General features: G+C 31.9%; 2 long non-coding RNA genes across 2 annotated transcripts; both read left to right on the forward strand.

Moving 5' to 3' along the window:
* Positions 1-3,535: 3,535 nt before the first annotated feature.
* LOC143046114 (uncharacterized) lies at positions 3,536-11,720 on the forward strand. Its single transcript, XR_012969068.1, has 3 exons — positions 3,536-3,646; positions 6,951-7,157; positions 11,366-11,720. It is a non-coding gene; the product is annotated as an uncharacterized LOC143046114 (long non-coding RNA).
* Positions 11,721-12,262: 542 nt separating this feature from the next.
* On the forward strand, positions 12,263-24,832 carry LOC143046113 (uncharacterized). Its single transcript, XR_012969067.1, has 3 exons — positions 12,263-12,459; positions 13,312-13,452; positions 24,634-24,832. It is a non-coding gene; the product is annotated as an uncharacterized LOC143046113 (long non-coding RNA).
* Positions 24,833-24,892: the final 60 nt, after the last annotated feature.

Below are 24,892 nucleotides of genomic sequence, written 5' to 3' on the forward strand. Positions count from 1 at the left end.
GATATTACATTGATTGTTTTAGTATAATGTTATCTAGACTTTTTTCATAGATGCATAATTTGAATATAAATGGTTTAATATGTCAGTTTCTCTCTTTTTTTTTTTGTGTGTGTGTCTTATTGGAATTTTATCGACATTACACTAGACAGGTTTTTGTGTTACATAATGAAAGAAAGGTATAGTTTGACATATAAATGATTGAGTGTCATGTAACTTTATCCTTTGGATTTATTATTACTGTATATCGTGCCCGAAATTTTATCAAGAGATAAACAATTTCTAATTTCAGTGACCGATATCGAAATTAGAGTACTGGGTATTTCAGGTTCATCCTCTTTCAATCATTCTATGTTTACATGTGGAAATGGTGAGATTATATCACAGTTAGCAGCGTGTGATTCTTATAGTGATTGTTTCGACAATTCTGACAAAAAACATTGTGGTAAGAAATATGTTTTCAGTATATTCGAAATGTTAAAAATTAAAATGATCAGATAAAAACATATCGTTATATAGTTGTTGTTATTTGTAGGCGGCTTACTTATATAGTAATTGCGCCTTAAATTCATATTACATATATATTATGTATTCCTTAATATATTTGTAGTATTACATTTCGGCGAGTAATTATATGAAACTGTGACGAACAGGGTTGACTGTGTTACAATAAAGTTTACATAATATGTATAGAAAAAAATAGAAAAAAAACATAAAAAAAACCACAAACAAAATAAATTGAGAGGAAAAATTAAACAAAGCAAAAAGCAAACGATAGTTCCTAATGAAATGTAAATTATTAACTCTTTAACTCGATTTCCTTAATCGCAAGAAAAAGGTCAAAACAACGATAGAATAACTAATCTGCAGGAAATATACAATTTGGAACATATACAACAAACCGTGTAAACGGTTGAAGATGTATTAAAAGTTAAGAGTTCGGCATAAAAAAAAATATGCATACAAATATTAGCTTATATTTTCGAAGTTAAGTATTGAAACTTTCAAATTGGTTTAAATGTTGGTCTTGAAAGTACATTGTTAAAGTTCATCAATGTACGCCAAGAAAAACTCAAACGGGAGGGGCAATGTCCAGAAGTTTGGACATAAATTATAATTTTTCTTATTATCACTCAATATTTGTCGAGGTGCTATGCTTATTACCTAAAATGATTTATTTTTAAGTTTTGGAGGTAAAGATATTAAGTTCCTATTATTAGGTACAGAATGTTCAAGTTCCCAGTATCAATGTGCAGATGGTTCATGTATACATTTTACTTTCTACTGTGACCACTTAAATCACTGCAATGATGGATCGGACGAACAAGACTGTCGTAAGTTTGTTAATTATCCGAAACATAGCAAAATAATAGTGTGATATAGTTTGTTCATATCCATGAATGTATGTATGTTCATAACTTTGATAATGTCAAATTGTAAAAACATTAACAGTACCAATTTTCCTGCACCAGATGCGCATTTCGACAATAAAAGATGCAATCCACAAAATGTTTACATGAAAGTTATCTGTGAAAAAGTTGGTATACCTTCCTGTTTAAAATAGCATTTCTTATATTTGTCTCGTTTGCGAGACATAGGAATGCAAATCCGGAGGTGGTGTAAACTATTTAAATAATACTCGATATTTCAGAAGTTAGAAGACCTTGGTACTACATTTCTTGTATACAGATGCCTAAAGGTCTGAGGTTTCCCTCTGGCTGGTACCAATCGATGTCCCTGACCATATTTTTATGGTTCATGGAATGCTAAAAATTGTATATTATTTTGTTTTATCTGATGACATTTTCAGTTGTTATGAGTAAAAGGTAACTATATTTGGTAAATGAAATCATAACTAAGTATGCATGTCCTTCATACAAGATTAGCGCCTGTACTGACATTAAAATCATTTCAAGAACAGTAATCAATGTAAAGATTTCATGAAGAGGTCCAACTATCAGATACCTTAAGCAAAAGGATAACTAAATTTTGTGTATAGAATGATTAGATAGTGTTCATCTGACCTTGATCTCATTTTTCTTGGTTCATTGGTTAACGTTACGTTTTTCTGTTAAGGTTAGTTTTGTATATAAACAATATATTATTTTTATATATAATGAAAATAAGTTATACATATCAGTCTCAAAGGGTTCATTTGACCCTGACCCGACTTTCATGGTTCATTGGTCAGTGTTAAACGTTTGTGATTAAGTTTCTTAGATACTGTTAGCAAAAGTCAAATATATTTCGTTATAAAATAATTATATGGTGTGTATGTCTTTAAAACAGTCACCAAATGCACTTATCCGCAGTTGTATGGTTCATTGATAATTTATTTGATACATTCGGCAATACCTTGATGTTACAGACTTTAAACATAAATTTCAATCATGATCTGACCTCCTCGCATGGTTCACTGGCAAGCTTATGTCTTGTTCTATAAGAAATATGTTAACTTTATTTGTTGTAGGAATGATTTTAAGGTGAACTTGACTGTCAGGCAACTTTCATCTGATAACATTGACTATCCAAATTTTACTGAACTATATGACTTATTCCTCATTTTGATTGGTTTGGTCAACTTCTGAGATACTATAAGCAACAAATAAGCTTAGTTTAGCATAGAATGAATATAAAGTATACTTATCTGTCTGACAGGGTTCACATGGCCGTGACAACATTTTCAATGTTCATAAGTCAATGTTAAGTTTTCATGTTAAGGTCCATTTATCGGATACTGAACGCAACAGTTTAACTGTATTTGATGTATGGAATGATTGTTTGGTATTCGTGTCTGCCTTACAGAGTTCATTTGACCTTGACCTCTATTCATGGTTCATTAGTCAATGTTTAGGTTTCGTGATTTGTTCCTTTTCTGAGATACTGTAAACAATAGGGTAAATATATTTTATGTTTTGAATGCTTGTAAGGTGTAAAATTCTGTCTTTCATGGTGCACCTTGACCCCGTTTATATGAATCATTGATAATAATAAGTTTATGCAACAATTGTTGTAAAATCTGTATAATGAAGACTTTCAACATAAATTTAAGTCAAGCAGGCGAGAAATTTCAGCATGTACACTCTTGTTAATCTGCGTTTACAAACATCTGCATTATTTTTTATCAATTTGTATAATGTGCTAAAGAATCATATTTTGAATAAGCATTTCAGACTCATTTGTTTTTGTAAATCTTTGGTTTACCGCTGTTGACCATATTATTCTTAACTTTCAAATATCACAATTTTTATGGAACATTATAACACAGACTTCGATACCTGATACTACTGTAAAATACTTTTGTGAAATTGTAAATGAAATTTTAAGAGCCTACGTATAGACTCGTGATGGTAAACAATTTGTCAATCATTTAAAACTTTAATGTTATGTAGTGTTCTGTTTATATGGGGGCATTCCTTGTTTATGTTATTTGAAACGAGTTGCGTTTAGGTATTCATTAGTTTTGCTTCACTTAGTATCGTCTCCAAAAATAATACTTTATCCCTGTTTTGACATCATGTGTTTTGTTTAGAATGGAGAAGTTGTCAAGACGGAGAATGGCAGTGTGTCAACAAACAATGCATTCCTTCAGCTAAACGCTGTGACGTCACACGCGATTGTTTTGATGGATCAGATGAAATAAATTGTGGTATATACACTAATATGCTTAGCTTTTTGTCAAATCAGATAAAATATGAAAAGGATAAAATGCTACTTCATAGAAGGTAATACTTTAATACATTTGAAGGAGTAGCATTACAACTCTGTGGAAAATCAGAACATCATCATTATTTATTCAGTGTTTCTATAAGAATCAATAATATGATTAGTTATTGCTAACGTGACAAGTGAAAAACAATTCAAACGATAAAAATAAAAGCATGATTTATGTACAATAAACAAAAACAAATATGATATACAACAACAAAAAACAACGCTCCTGACTTGAAAGAAGAACATACAAAAATCATGAATCCCAGACTAATATTCCAATTTGTACACAACCAATGGATTAAGTGTGAAGACGTCCGAGAAAAAACAAGATCTTGTGTAATGCCAAAATATACATGATAAAAGTATCGACAAAATAAAGGACTGCAAATATTCATATTTGAAGAGGGTCAGTGTAACAGTTATCAAAACAAAAATTCCCAATGTTTGAAAAATTTTGAGATTTTGAAGTTTTCACCAAATAATTAAAATTTCATAATTCTAAATATCGTTTTTAAATTTAATTATTTAGATATATAATTAAAATTGAAAAGTACTAAACTTAACGTGCAGTTTTGATTGTTTCAGTTTTTGAAAGTTTGATTTTTTAAATTTTTGATTAAGATATCAAAAATACAATACGGGTGAAATGAGGGGTACCTGTTGAAAAGTGCAAAACGGAATAAAAGCGAAACGAAACGAAACAAAATGAAATGAACAGTTACTATTACTTGAAAAAGTTAATGTTTAAAATAAAACCAGCAGCAGACAGTTGTAAGCGGTGGAAAAATTGGATAACAAAATAAATATTTCTCAAAAGCGGAGAATTCATTTTGAAACAAGAAACACGGCTCTGATTATGACCATTCTTAGTTAGTAATAAAAAGCACGAAATATATCAAATCATTTTTAAATTGCAAAATAAATAATTAAAAGAAGAAGTCTTTTTTTTTTTTAAACAAATTGGACATCACATGAGATAACAGTATCGTGATTTTTTTTTTAGGTTTTGCATCTATTGAACAAAATATTATTTAAACCTATTTAAACCGGCATCAAACAAGTTGATTTACTTGAGAGAAAAAAATCTCTTATATAAGCTTAGCGTTTCAGATAAATAATTCAGAACTACAGTATTTGGATTTCCCAACGCCCATCATTTAGTAGTAACAATGAAAACTGACCAATTCGCAGTAGGCCAAATAGTATGGTAGGGTTAATTATGCTAATATTTTCTGCCGTACTTTATGCAATAAATGGCTCAAAACACGTGTATTCCCTCAAATTTGATTTGATTTCTCTTTTGTTTTGCTCTACGACTTCTTACTATCTGCAATCATGTCGGGAGTTACCAACAGAAATAGTTGATAAAATGTTAACTGAGATCGTTAAAGATGTGCATTCAATGATTTCATCTGCCGACATGATTGCAGATAGTAAGAAGTCGTGGAGCAAACCAAAAAAGAAATCAAATTTAATTTTAATTATTTGGTGAAAATTTCACAATTTCAAAAAAAATCAAAAATTTGGTATTTTGATATTTTAAAACTTTGATCAAAATTCCAAAAATCTAAAATTTGAAAACTTTTTAAAATTTTCAATTGATAAGAGTTACACGGACCGAAGAACAATACTATTAAGTTATGCTTTAATTTATTAATAACACAACCAATTTATTAACCCATAAAAACAATGTTCAAAGATAATATTACAGTGTTAAATTGATAAACTTTTAGGTTAATTTTATTCCAAATTATTATTCAAAGTTTCTATGAATCTTTCTAAATTTACGGGCTCTTAAAACAACATCTCCCTAAAAATCAGGATGGTTTCTCCAGTTTGTAAAAAGTTTTCTACAGATACAGCCCAATTTCCAAATCAAATCGAATAAAGATGTTATTTATTTTCAAAAAGTGTTATTCAAATATCCGTAGGAATCATATCTATAAATTCGATGATTTACAGTCTCGAGTAGAAGGAGCATTATTGTCTCTAATGACGTCTGGTGTAACTGAAGTATAATTGAATATAAAACTATTTCTGGATTTTTGTAGGTATACGAAATCATAGGCTGTTCTATGTTAACAAAATAGGGAGGTTTGACGTTTTGAATGGTAGAGATATTACATATACTAGATAGGTTAATAAAATCAATACCTCTTTTAATATATTTAATTTTCAGGATCTGCGTACCTTCCGGAGCACCTGACATAACTCCCGGTTGTTTTTGTTGGATTCGTATTGCTCAGACATTATTATTCTATAATGTACACTATTGTTTGTCTTTTGGTCGTTTTGTATGAGTTTGAATATCCCTTTGGTATCACCCGCCTCCCTTTTTCATTTAAAAAAAAAGTAACGGTAAACGTTTTAAAATTGTTCTTTAAATTTTTGTTTTTCCCTAACAAAATTAAAAAAAAAACAACGGAAAGAATAAATATAATAAAATTAACGGTACCAATTTTCTTGCACCAGATGCGCATTTCGACAATACATGTCTCTTCAGTGATGCTCGTGGCCAAAATATTTGCAATCCAAAGCTTATATAAAAGATGAAGAGCTATAATCCAAAAGGTCCAAAAAGTATAGCCAAATCCGTGAAAGGAATCATAGCTTTGCATGAGGGAGATACATTCCTTAATTTATAATAATTTCTAATATTTTGTAACAGAAAATTTTAATAACACAATAAATTCGTATTTTCATGCCAGTACCGAAGTACTGGCTACTGGGCTGGTGATACCCTCGGGGACGTATAGTCCACCAGCAGAGGCATCGACCCAGTGGTAGTAATAAAATTAACGGTACCAATTTTCTTGCACCAGATGCGCATTTCGACAATACATGTCTCTTCAGTGATGCTCGTGGCCGAAATATTTGCAATTCAAAGCTTATATAAAAGATGAAGATATATAACTTAGTATATAACTTATACTATCTGAAATATTTAACTGATTCTAAAAAGTACAAAGTTCCAAACGAGACCTGCATTTAATAGCTTTTAAAAGTAGAGTTGTAATATATTTAGACACTTAGATCAATTTGTAGGTAAATATGGTGTCAACTGAGATTGAACTAACATAGAACCTTTATTTTTACAATCTGATGAACGTTAGTACATGAGCGACAAACAAAACTAACGGATAAAAGATGTGATTTTAATCAGTTTGTTATTTTATTTCATAATGCTATCATCACCGTTGTTTCGTTACATAACATAATTATAGATATTTATTTCTCAGAAACTTGTAGTTCAAACAGCTATCAATGTTATGATAAAGCATGTATCAGTAAAGATCGTGTATGTGATACTATATCAGACTGTCCTGGAGGATACAAAGAAGACGAATATGACTGCGCTGATAGTGTCAAACAGACATCGTGTGAACAATGGTGGGTTATCGGAGCGAGATTAAATGGAATGTATTCCATAGATCAAGGAACAGAAGGTATATTATTTAAACGCATTCGAAATAATTTTTTATTCTGATATCTATGACCTCAAGAAAAGTTTATTTTTTAGGGCAGATTTTGTTAAGAAGACAATAAAAAAATAGATTACATTGGATACATGATCAAAGGGAAACTTATCCCACAAAATGTTTGATTAATTTGATTAAGAGAAACCAAATGGAGTTGATTGTTTATGCTAATGGTAATTTTGTCAAACATTTTCACTTAACTTTTTGGATTTGCAATGTTCATTCTTAGTAGCATAGAAGTAATCAAGAAATTTCGAAATGATTGAGTTGCAAATGGAGGTGCGAGAGCTGGTGATTAATAACAATGAAAACTTTGAAGATTATTGTTAAAATCTATTTCGTCGCTGGGCTTCTAAAATGTCGTATATGACTTTTTTGGCTAAAAATACTTTTTGACACCAATGGTCTGGGCGGGAGAAAATCTTTCGTATTACAAAATAGCATACAGTAAGACCTATCAAAATGTGTGAAATAAGACATATTACAAAATTGCCAATGTCAGTTGTTTGTAAAGTTTGCTTCCAAAATGTTGTATGAAAACTTGAAAATCGTTGTAGAATGGCTTTGGGAAAAAAATAATTGTACATTTCTTTATTTCTGTGAAAGTAATTTAAGGACTTGGATAATCCAGAAATGTCAAAGTTTTTATTTCACTGCTATTTACAAAAATGTTCAAGTTCACATACGACATGTTGGAAGCATGCATTTTGCCAAAATTTTCAAAGCCTGTTTGTGAGATATTTTTTTCTTGAAAAATTTGTAATTTACAACATTTTAGAAGCCCAGCGACGATTTACAGTATACAAAGTAAATTTATTATAAGTACCCTCTCAATATCATGTCATTCTATTTCTCTTGGATAAATCTAATTGGTAATAGAACAACCGAGAAATTCAGAATACAGAATTCAGAATTCAGAATTGCCCAAAATGTCTACTTTCCAATTACAACATTTATGTACGAGGGTCCAGTTTAAATGAACGATCCGTAACACATAAAATAGGGTACATAAAAAAGTGAGAGGCTGATGTAAAATATGGAGATGTCGTACGTCAATGAGACAACGTGGATTTTACCAATTATATGTCACCGTACGGCCTTCAACAATGAGTAAAACCAATATCGTATAGTCAGTATTAAAAGGCCCCTTTATGACAAAAAGTGAGAAAAAAAATCACATGAAAAAGCCAACGGCCTGGCCTGATTTATGACAAAACAATGAAAAAAACAGAAATGACAGGCAGCAATTAACGATAACCAATGAATTATATGCTCCTAACGTGGGACATGCACATACAAATATGGCTTATGAATTATGTAATGATTCTTTGACTAATTAATGCTACAACTCCCTCAGGAAAATAACCCTAAGGTAGTTATGTATTTCCAATAAGGCTCATTTTCTTTTTGAGGCTCTGAATTGTTTTAAGCTTTACATACATGTTGTGTTGACCTCACCAAAGATATGATATTCTAGATTACGTAAATATGTATTTGTTTTAATTTACATAAAAATTCAGTGGTTATCGTCATATTTGTTTTACGATTATTGTTTTGTACATCAGGCCTTTGGTTTTCTAATTTTTGAATTGAATTCCATTTGATTATACTATACTAAAGAGGTACTGCTTTCTTTGATTCGACAAGGAAACTCCAAGGGATGTACTACTCCTTTGCACGATCTAATCCGTAGTTTCCAACAAATAATTTACTCCCTTGCATAGAAAACACCATTAAAGGATAACATACTTCTTTACAAGAAAAAACAATAAGTTAAATCAAGGAGTGCACAGTCGTTTTGATAAGTTTTGTAGGCACTTTTGACTTGACACTAAACGTGGCACCTCCCCGTATACTGGTATACATTCATGTGCAAATTTGCAATACAATAAAGCTTTGTTTAAAACTGTAATTTCACTCAATGTTGCTTGATGATCTTTGAACAAACAAAACACTTAATAATATAATTCAAATCTAAATATCATCTAGATAAATAAAAAAAAAAGTCTGATATATGCTATTATCCCAAACACTTACATGTATTGTCTTTATTTGAATTGATTCACAGCTGCATATCTAAATCACTAGTTTTTCTCGACTTTAGATACTTTGTTGTAGAAAAAATTTATTATTTTATTTTTAAACGTTATATACCCAGTGTTTCGACTTAACGACAACAGGCAAAAGCTCTAGCACATTAATATTCAAGTTTAAATCAATAATAAATCTTTGAAACTCCTTGTGTTTTTTATTCCACGATCAACAACCAGAAAGACAAGCATAAGAAAGAATTTTAAAATCTGACTTAATCAATTATTCAATAACCAAAGTAGATACATGTACTTCATTATACAAGGCCAGGGTATAAAAGTTACCGAGAAATTTATTTTTTTAAACAATTTTTTGGTATTTATATCCACTCTTAATTGTTTACTAATTTAATAATCTTGACATGAACAATCTATCGGGTCTCACGCAAGAAACTGCAATATTCTATTTCCCTACAAGAAACTGGATATCTCTCATTTTAACTTATGTTTAGAGACCAACTCTTTCATGAATATTTTATATCATCAAGTTTGTTTGGTGATGTTTCTAAAGTTAAAGCTACTATACCACATATTATACCTAGGAGCTCTGTTCTCGTGCTCGTGGAAGCGGGATTGTGACTTGATTCATCAGAACCACATGAATCTAGTAAATTTTTCAATTCAATGAAAACTTTTTCAGACTTGCTTTGAATCTCTGCACCAGCAAAATAATCCAAATCTATTTATTGTCAAGTGAGATTTCACTGAGTGAAAAACTACTTGCAAATCCGCATACCAAATATTGAATGAAACAATTGTCAAAGAACGTCTCGTCCTTAGTCCATAGGAAGATACCAAGATCTTGTTGATAAATATTCCGTATCAACTTCACAAATAATACATGATGGTCTTGATGTATAGATTCTAGGTACTGACGTTGTTTATCATCTTAATTACGTGGTATAGTGTTATTTTATTTGTCTTAGTAAATTATTAACGTTTACTGTTTGGTCCATTTTTTGTAATATCCTTTAGGCGTGGCTCGGTACTTGTATATCCCGCCATTGTGTTGTCGTGCTGTGGTCATTTTTTGTATTCTTGTGTTTCATTATTGCGTAAGTGTTTTGTCTATATGCCATTTTGTTTTTCTTTGTTGTTTTTATAGTGATCGAGATTATAATACAATGTTGACTGCTGTACCCCTATTTTTGATATTTTTACTTATCATATCTGTTTGTTTTGGTCACACATTGTTGTCAATATAATTGGATTGTATGCGACTGTCATACGAGTGGGAGGTTTAGCTAGCTTTAAAACCAGGTTTAATCCACCATTTTCTACATAAGGAAATGCCTGTACCAAGTCAGGAATATGGCAGTTGTTTTCCATTCATTTGATGTGTTTGAGCTTTTGATTTTGCCAATTGTTAAGGGACTTTCCGTTTTGAATTTTTCTTGATGTTCGGTATTTTTGTTGTTTTACTTTTTACTACAATCAAGTCGATGACAAGTTTCTTCCTAGAAGAAATTTTACTGCTGATAGATTTTTCCACGAGGGCATCATTAACTTGGTAGCTTAATGCATGATGAATACAAAGATTACAAAGACCAAACCGGCTAGGACGTCGCCCGGGTTACCAAGGTCTTCTTCTGCTACACGGAACACTGTAGCATTTGATTTTTGTGTTCCACTGCATATCCTTCGGGGTACCCCTGATTTGACTTATGTACAGCCAGAAGGTAATGATTACTTTAAAAATGCAGATACTTTTCAAACAATTAAACCATGTACTATTAATGTTTATGATTGTTTAAAGACACCTGTAACATGTGAATCAACTCCTATTATTTCTACAAGTAAACACAAAAAAGGAAAAAGGAGCACGTGTAAGATATGTAATATGTTAATCACGACTCCAGATTTCACTAGTAATTTAACAGGAAAAACTTATTGTACTAAATCTTTTCATCCTCTGGACTGTTCCACGGACAATGTCGTTTCCGGAATTGAATGTACTTTGTGTTGGTGAAAGTCGACAAACTTTGCGTAAAAGGATGAATCAACACCGTTCTGAAGTAAAGTTTGAAAATAATTCAAACAAGTTACAATACGTGAGGATGTCATTTCAATTTTTGTTTATTTCAGATACATATTTGGTATACTGTGAATTCAATGATCAAGGCAATGCTTTACTGGTCTCAACATTCTTTTATTATAATGATGTTGACTATTTCTCTAGCTTTTATGGTAGTTCTGATAAACTAGAAACTGTACTTGAAAAAGTATATAGTTTTCCTGAGGATATGATAAAGAGTGTAATGAAGAAGGACAACCACCAGTGTTCACAAAATGTGAAATTAACATGCTATTACCACGACGTTATATCTGATAACTCTAAAAGGTATACGGAATCTATTGTCATCGTTGTTGAGGCATGCAATAACAGGCAAGTAAAAAAACTTTATTTAATTTTGACGAACAACGTACCATCATTCTCGTAGTCATAGGAGTTGTTTCATTTATACAAAACCCACTTAGTCAAAGTGAATTTTTGACGAATGTATCTATTAATATCAGAAAGTTTTTGCACTGTTTATCGCCATCTACTGCTTGTGCTTGTTCTTCGAACTGTAAGCCCTGATGAAAGTTTATGTAGAAATGGTATCGACAGATATCAAATCACTTTGATTGGGATAATTATCAGCTGTTTGTGGTAAACGGTATTGTGTCAGATTTTTGTTTGTTTGAGCTCTTGAAGTTTGGTATATAAGTTGTTTCCGATTCTTATGATCACATTGTATGCTTTACATTTATAACCTTTTTTTATATATTCCTTATCATAACACATAAAAAAAAAAAATGAACGTGGTAAATTCAACGTAATTTTACTATATATTTGAAAGTCAATAGAAATGCAAGTATTTGATAGTCAGACATAAAGCTAATTCAATATTGCACAATATAACACCTTACAATTCATACCGTATAGATGCCGTATGAAACTATTTCAAACAAAGTGCATTCCATTATCATCATCACATTAGTTTCCTTGTTCTGTAGTTGCCATTGTATTGGAGGCATGGACTGGAGTCAATCAGATGTCAATAGAGTGTTTACTGATAATATAGTCATTTCAAATCCCGATAGACTTCCGTTTCATCGTTACGGTGTTCCAGATAAATCTTACAGTGACGAGGGGTTTTATGATGTGAAAGTTGGACCTGTTGTATGTAAATCAGGTAAATTTTCAAGTACAGGCAGCATTAATATATTTTCAAATGTTTTAGCTGAAAAAATTTGAAGAAAAGTTATAAACCTGTATTATCGTTTCCAATGTTTGCGAAAAAAAAATATATGTTAAAGTGTGTCACGAAATTTAATTGATAATCTCCTGTTTAAAGTCATATCGTCGCTGGGCTTCTAAAATGTTGTAAATTACAAATTTTTCAAGAAAAAAATATCTCACAAACAGGCTTTGAAAATTTTGGCAAAATGCATGCTTCCAAAATGTCGTATGTGAACTTGAACATTTTTGTAAATAGCAGTGAAATAAAAACTTTGACATTTCTGGATTATCCAAGTCCTTAAATTATTTTCACAGAAATAAAGAAATGTACAATTATTTTTTCCCAAAGCCATTCTACAACGATTTTCAAGTTTTCATACAACATTTTGGAAGCAAACTTTACAAACAACTGACATTGGCAATTTTGTAATATGTCTTATTTCACACATTTTGATAGGTCTTACTGTATGCTATTTTGTAATACGAAAGGTTTTCTTCCTAGCCAAAAAAGTCATATACGACATTTTAGAAGCCCAGCGACGATATGCATTCTGGTTATGTATCTTTTTGATTCAGTGAGAAACTTGATTCGTACATCATTATTTAATGTGTGCTTCATCCTCTTAGATGAATGCGTTTGATTAGATTTTTCACTAAACGTATAGAATATATATTTTCTGTTACCTTATAATGTCATCTTTGTTTACTTGGAGTCCCTCACTTTTTCTTGTTCCCTTCGTTTATCTTTTTTAATCGTTTTATACGATTTGAACATCGGTAAACTACTCTTATATTTATTTGTCAGAAATTTCGAAAAATGTTTCCAGTAGCCATTCCTTGTGTTCTGATGGAAAGTTGTATAACTATACAGATCACTGCATAATGCGTGTAAATGAAAGAAATGATGTAAATGGATGTAGAGATATGACTCATCTTCAGCACTGCGGTAAGACAAACAAATTGTAGTATAAAAGCATTACATGTGGAACAGAATCTGCTTACCCTTCGGGAGCACCTGATATCAGCCCCGGAATTTGGAGGGGTTCCTGTTGCTCAGTCATTAGTTTTATTTAGTGTGCACACTGTTATTTGACTTTTTGTCGTTTTTCGTTTTTTGCCATGGCGTTGTCTGGTTTCCTTCAAGTAATGAGTTTGTATATCCCTTTTGTATCTTCCACCTCGCTTGTTCAAATGATTAAGAATAGTCCCCCAGTCAACACGTAAACTGTTCGGTATCTACGACTGGAGTCGAGTTACAAAGCCACCATCTTTTTATTGTGATATTGTACCGAGTTTGGCCATATGTGAAGGTTCTTTTACCTATGGTCTTATGATAGTAATTAAACTAGTAGTATTGATAGCAAATGTTTTTATGCCCCGCCTACGATAGTAGTAGGGGCATTATGTTTTCTGGTCTGTGCCTCCGTTCGTCCGCCTGTGCATCCGTTCGTCCGTCTGTGCGTCCGTTCGTCCTATGTTAGGTTAAAGTTTTTGGTCGAGGTAGTTTATCATGAAGTTCGTCCGTCTGTGCGTCCGTTCGTCCTATGTCAGGTTAAAGTTTTTGGTCGAGGTAGTTTATCATGAAGTTCGTCCGTCTGTGCGTCCGTTCGTCCTATGTCAGGTTAAAGTTTTTGGTCGAGGTAGTTTATCATGAAGTTATAGTTGCATCCATTTGTAACTTTGCATACATAGTCATTATGATTGGGAATTTCTAAAAACTACTACAAATTTAGGTTTTGGTCCACATTTCATGGTTCATTGAACATGAAAATGAGATTGTGTGAAACAGCTCTTTCTCAGGTTAAAGTTTTTGGTCGAGGTAGTTTATCATGAAGTTATAGTTGCATCCATTTGTAACTTTGCATACATAGTCATTAGAATTGGGAATTTCTAAAAACTACTACAAATTTAGGTTTTGGTCCACATTTCATGGTTCATTGAACATGAAAATGAGATTGTGCAAAACACCTCTTTTTCAGGTTAAAGTTTTTGGTCGAGGTAGTTTATCATGAATTTATAGTTGCATCCATTTGTAACTTTGCATACATAGTCATTATGATTGGGAATTTTCTAAAAAGTACTACACATTTAGGTTTTGGTCCACATTTCATCATCATGGTTCATTGAACATGAAAATGAGATTGTGCAAAACAGCTCTTTTCAGGTTAACGTTTTTGGTCGAGGTAGTTTATCATGAATTTATAGTTGCATCCATTTGTAACTTTGCATACATAGTCATTATGATTGGGAATTTCTAAAAAGTACTACAAATTTAGGTTTTGGTCCACATTTCATGGTTCATTGTGGGTCACGAGGTAGTTTATTATGAAGTTATAATTCACAACCTGGAAACCATAATTGTTAGGAATAAAGCATTAGAATTATTATTGTTGTTCTATTGTATAATGTATCAATTTTATTTAAAAAGATAACAGGTATGCTACACAGGCTCTAGTTTATAGTTTGCATCAACTTGCAACTAAACAGAACAGTTCTCTGTTCAACACATTGTGTGTGCGTGCAGTTTTGAAGATCTTGGAATTACTGAGTACAATAATGGCTGTGATGTTTTTGTAAGTTTTTAAAACTTTTTATTGAATATATATTGTGTACTTATTATAAACTACTATTTATATTAAAAATTGTAGAATGGAATTGTTATTATTACAGTTATCTTTGAGCATAAGTAAGTAAGTAATATAATTATTTGTTTGTTTGTTTGCAGCAGTAATATGATATTTTTTCAAAACAAAAATTGATTGGTTCTTTGAAATTAAAGTTTCATTTTGAAGTACCTTTGACACCTCAAAAGCAAACAAAAAGCTTTATGATTGACCAGAAAATTGATGTTTTGTTTTGGTATTACTGCTTTAAACCTCTATCAATTATTAGTGGAAATTAGACTAATTATAAAATTCAACTTATCAAAAGGTCATATCAAGTTAAACCCTATATAGGACTCATGAATCTGCAGACTTTTTTCCCTATTCCACTTCAATTTGTTTCAGTTAATATGTTTCATTTTTTTATTTACTTCAGCCAATGATAGGATTAACAGACATGACTTGGCTTTGTAACTCTCTGAAAAATTAAAAAAACAATTAAATATAAATACTGACCTATTTCTTATGACAGATGAAAATCGAAATATTAACTTGATGTGGCTTCAAGATATTTACAAAGTTGTTAAATTTGTCCTGTATTTCCTAGAAAGGTTGCCCAGTTTATAACTTGTAATTATTTAACAGTTATGCATTAAACTTTTTCATCCTTTTTCCCAGTTTATACAGTTCAACTTGTAACCTCTGTTATTGATAATATCATGATCAGTTCAAGACATATTTTTATTTTTTTTATTAAAAAGTTCTTTATGTAACTTCAATGATATGAATCCAGAAAAGATCAGTCAGAACAATAAAATTTAAAAATTGTTAGTTTTAAATTCAACCATATTATTGTAAAATAACACTACACAACTATTTTAACTCAAATTGTCTTATATTGATAATTTCATCTGGATAATACGCATATTTTATTCTAAATTCATACAACATTAAATTAATTGATTTGAATTAATCTCTATATGTTTAAAAGGAACCATTTACACTATTGATAAACAATGATAAAGGGGATCTGTATCAAGTGTATAACTGAAATCATCATTAACATACAATTTAACAATCATGTGCTTTTAAAAAGCTATATTTTAATATTTTATTTTCAGAAAAAGCAGCATGACTGATCATCTACTAGGAAATAAAGGAGCTCATCTATATAATGACAACATCTACAAGTGTTTCACATGTGGGAAAACATACAATAGAAAATCATTCCTGAAAAAACATCAATGTATAATTTGTACTTTTTGTGATAAAGTGTTCACGTCTTCACAGAAGCTTAAATCCCATAACTGTGCAACAGATTTCACATGTGATTACTGCAATAAGGATTTCAAATCAAAAAGAACTTTGAGCAATCATAAGTGTACTTATTGTAAGCACTGCTCTACAGTATTAGTTCTGTTCAAAAACTTAATCAGCATTTAGACAATATCAAGGTTGTTGAAGATGTGACAAAATCAAGAATCAAACTAGTATCTAAAGAAAAAAAAACTCAATTAATAAAAACAAACTTTTGTAAAAGTAGTGTCGAAAAAAACCCTACAGAGAGTAAAATTCAAAACTTTGAAAATAAAGAAAAGAACAAGGAAGATACTTTGAGTGATACTAATGCCCAGTTTGTAGAATTACAAAAGGTCTTTAAGGAAGAATCTAAAGTTGTTGATGAAGTTAAAGACAAACGATTTGATGATGTTCCAGGAAGGAACATTACTAAGAACAATTGTCAAAATGTGTCAACACAGGCTGCATCAAATGATGAACTAATTTATTTAGGAACACAACAGATACAGGATTTTACATTCAATCCAATTGATATGAAATGGCAGGCAGTTCAGACAATCAAATTTAAGTTACCTGTATTATTTGTTCACCATTTTGATTCTTCAGATAGTTTAATTCAAGTCCCTACAAATATACATCCTTTAGTTGGTGATGGAAACTGCTTTTTAGGGCAGTGTCTTTTATAATGACTGGTAGTGAAAATTATCACGAAGCTGTAAGAAAGTATTTAACTGCATATATGATGACAATACCACAAGAATTAACAACCGTTCTACCATCCAGAATAACTGTGAGACAATATTTGCAAAAATCAAATATGGCAAGTCTGTCAGTGTGGGCTACAGAAGTAGAAATTACTGCTATGGCAAGTTGTTTACAAACAGATATATATGTGTACTCTTTCTCTGAGCAAACATGGAAGTGGTTAAAATACACAGCATCACAGTCACAAGCAAATATTAGAAATAAATATAATGCTATATATCTCAAACATACCAATCAAAACCATTTTGAAGTTGTTACATCAACCCAAGATCTTCAAAATCTGTTAAAAAATAATACTGTGACTAATTGTCCTGAGATTGAATTACTTTCAAAGGAATTAGAAAGACAAATCAAGTGGGCTTCAATTAAAACCTCAAATAATCCAAGTGAAAAAACACGATGTATCATGAATAAGGAATCTGTGAGAAAACAAATTAATATAAAGACTATATCTCAACGAAAGCAACACATAACAAGACAAAACGACAAAGAAAGAAGGAGATTTAATAGAGAACAGTTTTCCAGACATGAAAAAGAACTAGCCGAAAAAGCTAATTTAAACAGAAAAAGATTGTTTAAAGATAAGCTTCCTGAAGATGTCAAAGAACTAGTTAAAAGATCTGATTTAAAAAGAAAGAGATTGTTTAGAGATAAACATTCTCAAGATTACAAAGAACTAGATAAAAAAGCTGCTGTGAAGAGATTGAAAATCTTCCACAAGATGTAAAAGAACTAGCTAAAAAAGCTGATTCAAACAGAAAGAGATTGTTTAGAGGTAAACTTACTGAAGATGACAAAGAACTAGTTAAGAGTGCTGAGGTAAAGAGAATGAAAATGTATAGACAAAAACTTCCCCAAGATTACAAAGAACGAGTCAAAAGAGCTGATTCAGACAAAAAGAGATTGTTTAGACAAGAACTTTCTCAAGATGACAAAGAACGAGTCAAAAGAGCTGATTCAGACAAAAAGAGATTGTTTAGACAAGAACTTTCTCAAGATGACAAAGAACTAGCTAAAAAGGCTGCAGTGAAAAGAATGAAGATTTTTAGACAAGAACTTCCTCAAGATGACAAAGAACGAGTCAAAAGAGCTGATTCAGACAGAAAGAGATTGTTTAGACAAGAACTTTCTCAAGATGACAAAGAACTAGCTAAAAAGGCTGCAGTGAAAAGAATGAAGATTTTTAGACAAGAACTTCCTCAAGATGACAAAGAACGAGTCAAAAGAGCTGATTCAGACAGAAAGAAATTGTTTAGACAAGAACTTCCTTAAGATGACAAAGAACGAGTCAAAAGGGCTGATTCAGACAGAGAGAGATTGTTTAGACAAGAACTTCCTCAAGATGACAAAACACTAGGTAAAAAGGCTGCTATGAAAAGAATGAAAATGTTTAGACAAGAAATTCCCCAAAACAACAGAAAAATTCGAAATACAAAGGAGGCAAAACGTAAAAGCTTTGAAGGAAAAACATTATCTTATGATAGACTTCAAGATAAGTTGAAGTTTAAAAGAAATCGAATGAGCATGTTAAGGCAGAAAAGATCACTTGACATTGATTTTAAACTGAGATTATTTAGGAAACATATTAGTGAATCACTGGAGTATATTTGTACAGTATGTAACAGAATGTTATACAAATCCACAGTTGTCAGACTAAAAAATGATAAATTCAAGTTTAAAGACATACTGGAGAAATGTAGGACTGCGAGTCAATCCAGAGATAATATTGAATACATGTGCAAGACCTGTATGAAACATATCCAAAATAACAAAATGCCACCACAAGCAGAAGCTAATAACATGATGTTACCAGATGTATCCAAAATAATTCAGGATTTGACACCACTTGAAGCACGCATACTATCTACACGTTATCCATTCATGAAGTTGTTAGCCTTACCAAGAGGACGACAAACAGGAATAAAAGGAGCAGTGATTAATGTGCCAGTTAATGTACAACAAGTATGCACATCTCTTCCACAAACTCCCATCAGTGCTGGAATTATACCTATCAAAATTAAACGAAAGAAATGTTACAAGGGACATGCATTTTTTTCAAAACATAAGGCCCAAAGTAATACTTGAATGTCTACAATGGTTTAAAAAAAATAATCCTCATTATTTTAATATTATGGAAACCTCAGACTGGGAAAATGCAAGTGCACGTGAAGATAAGGAACTTTGGAATGCTATTACTAAGGATGATAATAACATAACTAATAATGATGATTCCAATGACCACAAAGATGATACACAGGATGAAGAATCTGAAGAATCAGAAGATGGAGATGAACCTGATACTTCTGAACAAAAAAATGTCTTATATGATACATGCATTCAACGAACAGATCCTCATTTGGACACAGAAAATATAATAACTCTTGCACCAGGTGAAGGAAAATCACCAGTAAATATTATGTTGGATGAAGGGTGTGAAGAATTATCTTTTCCACAGCTTTTCCCTACAGGTCAATTTGGCTTTGACCGGCACAGAAATGTACACCTTACACCTAAAAAGTACTTTAATGCAAGGATACTGAATAAAACTGGAGTGTTTGCTAAAAACATTGAGTATCTCTTTTTTGCCCAATACGTAACAGAATATAAACAAATTATGGACTCAATATCAATAGCAGTGAGAAAGGCTTACAGTCATTCATCAGGAGAGGCTGTCAATGTTGGTATGTTGAAAGATCCTGTACGCCTCCAAAGTCTAATAAGGAAAGACAAGGCATATAGATTTCTTGCTGCAATTAATAAGAGGTACTCCACCATATTGGCAAAAAGCAATGTATAAGTTGCTAGCAGCAGTGAAACAACTTGGTATATTCACCTTCTTTGTCACTTTATCTGCAGCTGACATGAAATGGACAGATACAATAATAGTTATAACAAGGCAACAGGGAAAGTCAATGTCCAAAGAAGAAGTAGGTAAACTCACATGGGAGGAAAAATGTGGAATTTTGAGATCAAATTCTGTGACAGCAGCTAGGCATTTTGACCATATATTACAGTGTCTTTTTAGGGATGTTATACTTAGTAATGCTGAACCTTTGGGAAAAATTACTTATTATTCTTATAGAATAGAGTTCCAGCAAAGAGGATCCCCTCATGCACACTGCGTGCTTTGGGTTGATAATGCACCAAATCCAGATACTCCTGTAAAAGATCTTGTCAAATTCATAGACAAATATATAACATGCTCAATACCATCTGCAAAAAGACATCCAGAATTTCATAATTTGGTAAAATCTGTACAGTTCCACAACCATACAGCAACTTGTAAAAAGAAAGGCACACACTGCAGGTTCAACTACCCAAAACCACCTTCATCAGAAACAATAATTGCTCAACCATCAGATTTTCATAACCCTAATGAGGCGAAATTAGCACTGGAAAATGCAGCTTTAATTAAATACTCAGTAATTGAAAAATTAGAGACAAAAGACTATACATCATTGAATCATCTGTTAAAGAATTCAAACATTTCACCTCAAGAATACAAATCAGCACTAGAACTATCAAAGCGTGGAAAACTTATTATTTACAAAAGAAACCCGACTGAGATTCAAATAAACTCATACAATAAACATTTACTACGTGCATGGGGAGCAAATTTGGATGTTCAGTACTGTTTGGATCCATATGCTTGCATTGCATACATGGTTGCTTATATCACCAAAGATGAACGAGAGATGAGCCAGATACTTCAAGCAGTGTCTAATGAAGCAAACACTTTAGATTTTAAGTCATCAATGAAAAATATGCTTCTGCATTTTTGAATGCAAGAGAGGTTAGTGCGCAGGAAGCAGTTTATCGTTTGCTGAGTTTTCCATTATTCAAGAGTAACTTTTTCACTGTATATGTTCCAGCAGACAGACCAGAAAGGCGTATATGTTTACTTAAACCAATGTCATCGGTCAAAGACAAGGAAGACGAAGATGAAGATGTTTATCAGACAAGTATTTTGGATCGCTATGCAGCAAGATCAACAAAGTTAGAAAATCTCTGTTTGGCCAAATTTTCCATCTGGTATACATATGATAACAGTTAAAAAAAAGTGAAAGTTGTGAGAATGGTATTGAATCAGCTGAAGACAATACAGCATCAAGTACTATTACTCTTAAAAATACACTAGGACAAATGCGAAAGACAAGAAAACCAGCAATTCTGAAATATCATAAATACTCAGAATTGAAAGAAAAAGAGGATTATTGTTATTCACAATTATTACTGTACATGCCTTGGAGAAAAGAACATGAAGATCTAAACAAATTTGATATGTATGAAGAGCTCTATGATAATGTGTTTGACATTATTGACAGCAATAGACAACATTTAGAACATCATGCAGACATTTTTGAAGAAGCATTAGATCAATTTGAATCTGTTGGTCCACCTGAGCATAGTTGGGATACTATTGCACCACAAGTAGAACAGGAAAATGCTGAACAAGTTAAAGAAGGGGTTACTGAAGATGAAAACTTTTCTTTTTTAAACACAGAAGATAAACGAAAACAAAAAGAAAAACCTGTCATATGTAACAATGTTCCTGTTAGCATGACAGTCGAACTTAGACCACTATTTTTGACTGATGAGGATTATCGTGAAAGAATTCGCAGCCTCAATGCCAAACAAAGCGACATTCTCCAAATAGTATTGCAGTGTTGTGAGAACCTAGCACATATGGACATCTCAAAGAAGAAGAGTGACCCACTGCGTATGTTCATTTCTGGTGGAGCAGGAACAGGAAAGTCTCATTTAATTTCTTGCATTTATCAGATGGCTTTACGCAAGCTACAAACTATTGGAGACAATCCTGATGATGTTCATGTCCTATTAACAGCCCCAACAGGTACAGCTGCTCACAACATTTCAGGTGTGACATTACATTCTGCCTTCTTGCTACCTTTAGGACAAACTAAATCATATCTAAAATTATCAGATGACAAAAAAAATGCATTAAGGTCAAAAGCAAGTAAAATTAGACTTCTTATCATCGATGAGATATCCATGGTAGGATCAGAGCTGCTTCTACAAATACATTACCGGCTTTGTGAAATAACTGGAATTAATGAACCATTTGGGGGTATTTCAGTTCTGGCATTTTGGAGATCTTTTTCAATTACCACCAGTTATGCAGCAGTTTGTATTTAAACCATCTAAAGACCCATTAAGTCGTATGTATGGTAATTTATGGGATGATTTCTCACTATATGAGCTCACTGAGATAATGAGGCAAAAGGATGATTTCAAGTTTGCTGAATTGTTAAATAGAATTAGAAATGCTACTTTCACAAGTGAAGATATAGAAGTATTGAAATGTACAGATACAACAATTCATCCATTAAAACATCCCATAGACTGTTTACATGTATATTCCACTAATGCAAAGGTGGACCAGCATAATACCAAAATGTTATCAACTTCAAAGGAAACCATGGAAATATTAAAAGCAATTGATAAAAAGCCTCATGACTTAAAGAAAATAAATCCAAAAAATGATCCTAGATTTACTGGTGGTTTGCCTGATGAAATTACAGTAGCAGTTGGAGCAAAAATCATGCTTACAAGAAATGTTGATGTATCAGATGGACTTGTAAATGGTGCTCAAGGAACCATTAAAATGATAATAAAGCGTATAAACAATTCCTCAACAATTTCAAATGTAGTTGCTTTGTTGGTACAGTTTGATGATGCAAATACAGGATCTAATGCAAGAAAGGTATCTCGATTCCCAGTTGAAAACAAACAATTTAGTTCAGCCACACCTATTGCACGGAGTGAAATTTCATTTACATTATCATCAAAAAACAAAGGGCTAAAGATGTCCCGTCTGCAATTCCCTATCAAATTAGCATGAGCCTGTACCATACACAAGGTGCAAGGGATAACTGTAAACAAAATTGTTGTATCATTTCAAAACACATTCTTTGATGGGCAAGCATATGTGGCGTTGAGTAGAGCAAAAACATTAACTGAATTATATCTAGAATATTTTGAGGAAAAAAAAGTTAAAGCAAACAAGTCTGTTCTCAAAGAAATGGAACGTCTTAGGGGAAATTGTGTCACTGATCAATTTTTCACCTTCATTAAGGAAGACCAAAAAGAGTTTTTGATATCTGTTATCAATGCTCGTTCCTTTTTACTACATGAGAAAGATATTCTGTTAGATCCTTGTCATTCAAATAGTGATGTGATTGTAATTACAGAAACATGGTTAACTGACAATATTAAAACAACATCTTTAGAACATTTCAAAACACATAACATTTACAGAGTCGACAAACCTGGCAACAGAACTTGTTGGACAGCAGGTGGCACAGCTATTATGGTAAAACAATCAATTTACAGTGAGCAAGTGCTTCTTTACAAGGACAATTTCCTTCAAATCGCTGTAATCAAAGTGAATACTTCTAATGGATATCTTTATATTACAGCAATTTACAATTCTCCAAATCAACAAAATCCAAGCATGCATTGTCGAGACAAATTTCGTGATTTAATTGAAACACATCCATACATTTTCGATAACTCTATCATCACAGGAGATATCAACCAAGACATTAGTTTAGATCAGTCATCAGTTCTACATGAATTATTTTGTGAATTCCGGCTTAAAACAACATGTCTCAGTACCAACACATATTAGTGGGTCAATTCTTGACCATTTTTACACAGACAATCTAATAGTGAAGCATATGAAAGTTGTTAAGACATATTATAGTGATCACAGCAGTATTTGTGTTTCTTTATGGAATCAGCAGTGAAGATTTCTTGAAGCTCTTTCCAATACTTTGGTAAATTATCATAGAATAAAGTATTATAAGTATTATAAGTATTATTCAATTATGATTATCAGGGTTTTTAATGAAAGTAGTTCAGTTTGGCCTGTAGTCATCAACTTGAAACTTAATACACAGGTTACATTTATTATTTCCAACTAAAATGCATTACAAATGAGAATGTTGCCCTCAATTTCATTTGACAAAGAGAATCACGATGTGAGCGGGGCATTGGGTCTTTTGGACACATACTCTTGTTTGAGACTATTTCTCAGTTCGCATTCTTTTCATATCGATCCGTGGAATAAAAGTGTTAAATTTTTTTACTAAATTTGGCTTTTTGTTTAGGTCCTTTTTGGTTATAAGCTCTTCAACTATTTCGGTTCTTACACATCCTTGGCTTTCAAATATTCGGCTTTGGGCGTTCCTGATGAAGGTAAATCTAGAAAAGCGCTTCGGACGCATGCAATTTATAACGTGTTGTTTTCATGTTTTACTAAAACTTTGGACGGTTTATAGTTCTATGTATTGAATGGACAACTGTCTATAATGGAACAATCTTGTGTTTAATTGCAGAAAACATTTCATTCTTGTTTCCAACTATAAATCTGCGAATCTTTGTTCAATCACCCCTAAAAATACACTTTTATAAAAAAAAAACAATATATTTTGTAGAAAAAGAGATTTGCCAGCCAGGCTTCTTCAAATGCAAAGAGGGTCACTGCATTTCATCAAGCTTACTTTGTGACGGCAGAAAACATTGCACCCATGGCGATGATGAATTATTTTGTGGTAACCAATTATAAGTCTTCTTGACATTCTAATGTTGTATTCATCCTAATGCACACGCTTTTTCTTAAATACGTATCATCAGACTGTAGCTATATTGTTGTTCGTCGATGCTAACATTGTTTTTGTTTTTAATCTATTAAAA

This window comes from Mytilus galloprovincialis, chromosome 9, assembly GCF_965363235.1.
Source record: "Mytilus galloprovincialis chromosome 9, xbMytGall1.hap1.1, whole genome shotgun sequence".
Taxonomy (NCBI): Eukaryota; Metazoa; Mollusca; class Bivalvia; order Mytilida; family Mytilidae; genus Mytilus; species Mytilus galloprovincialis.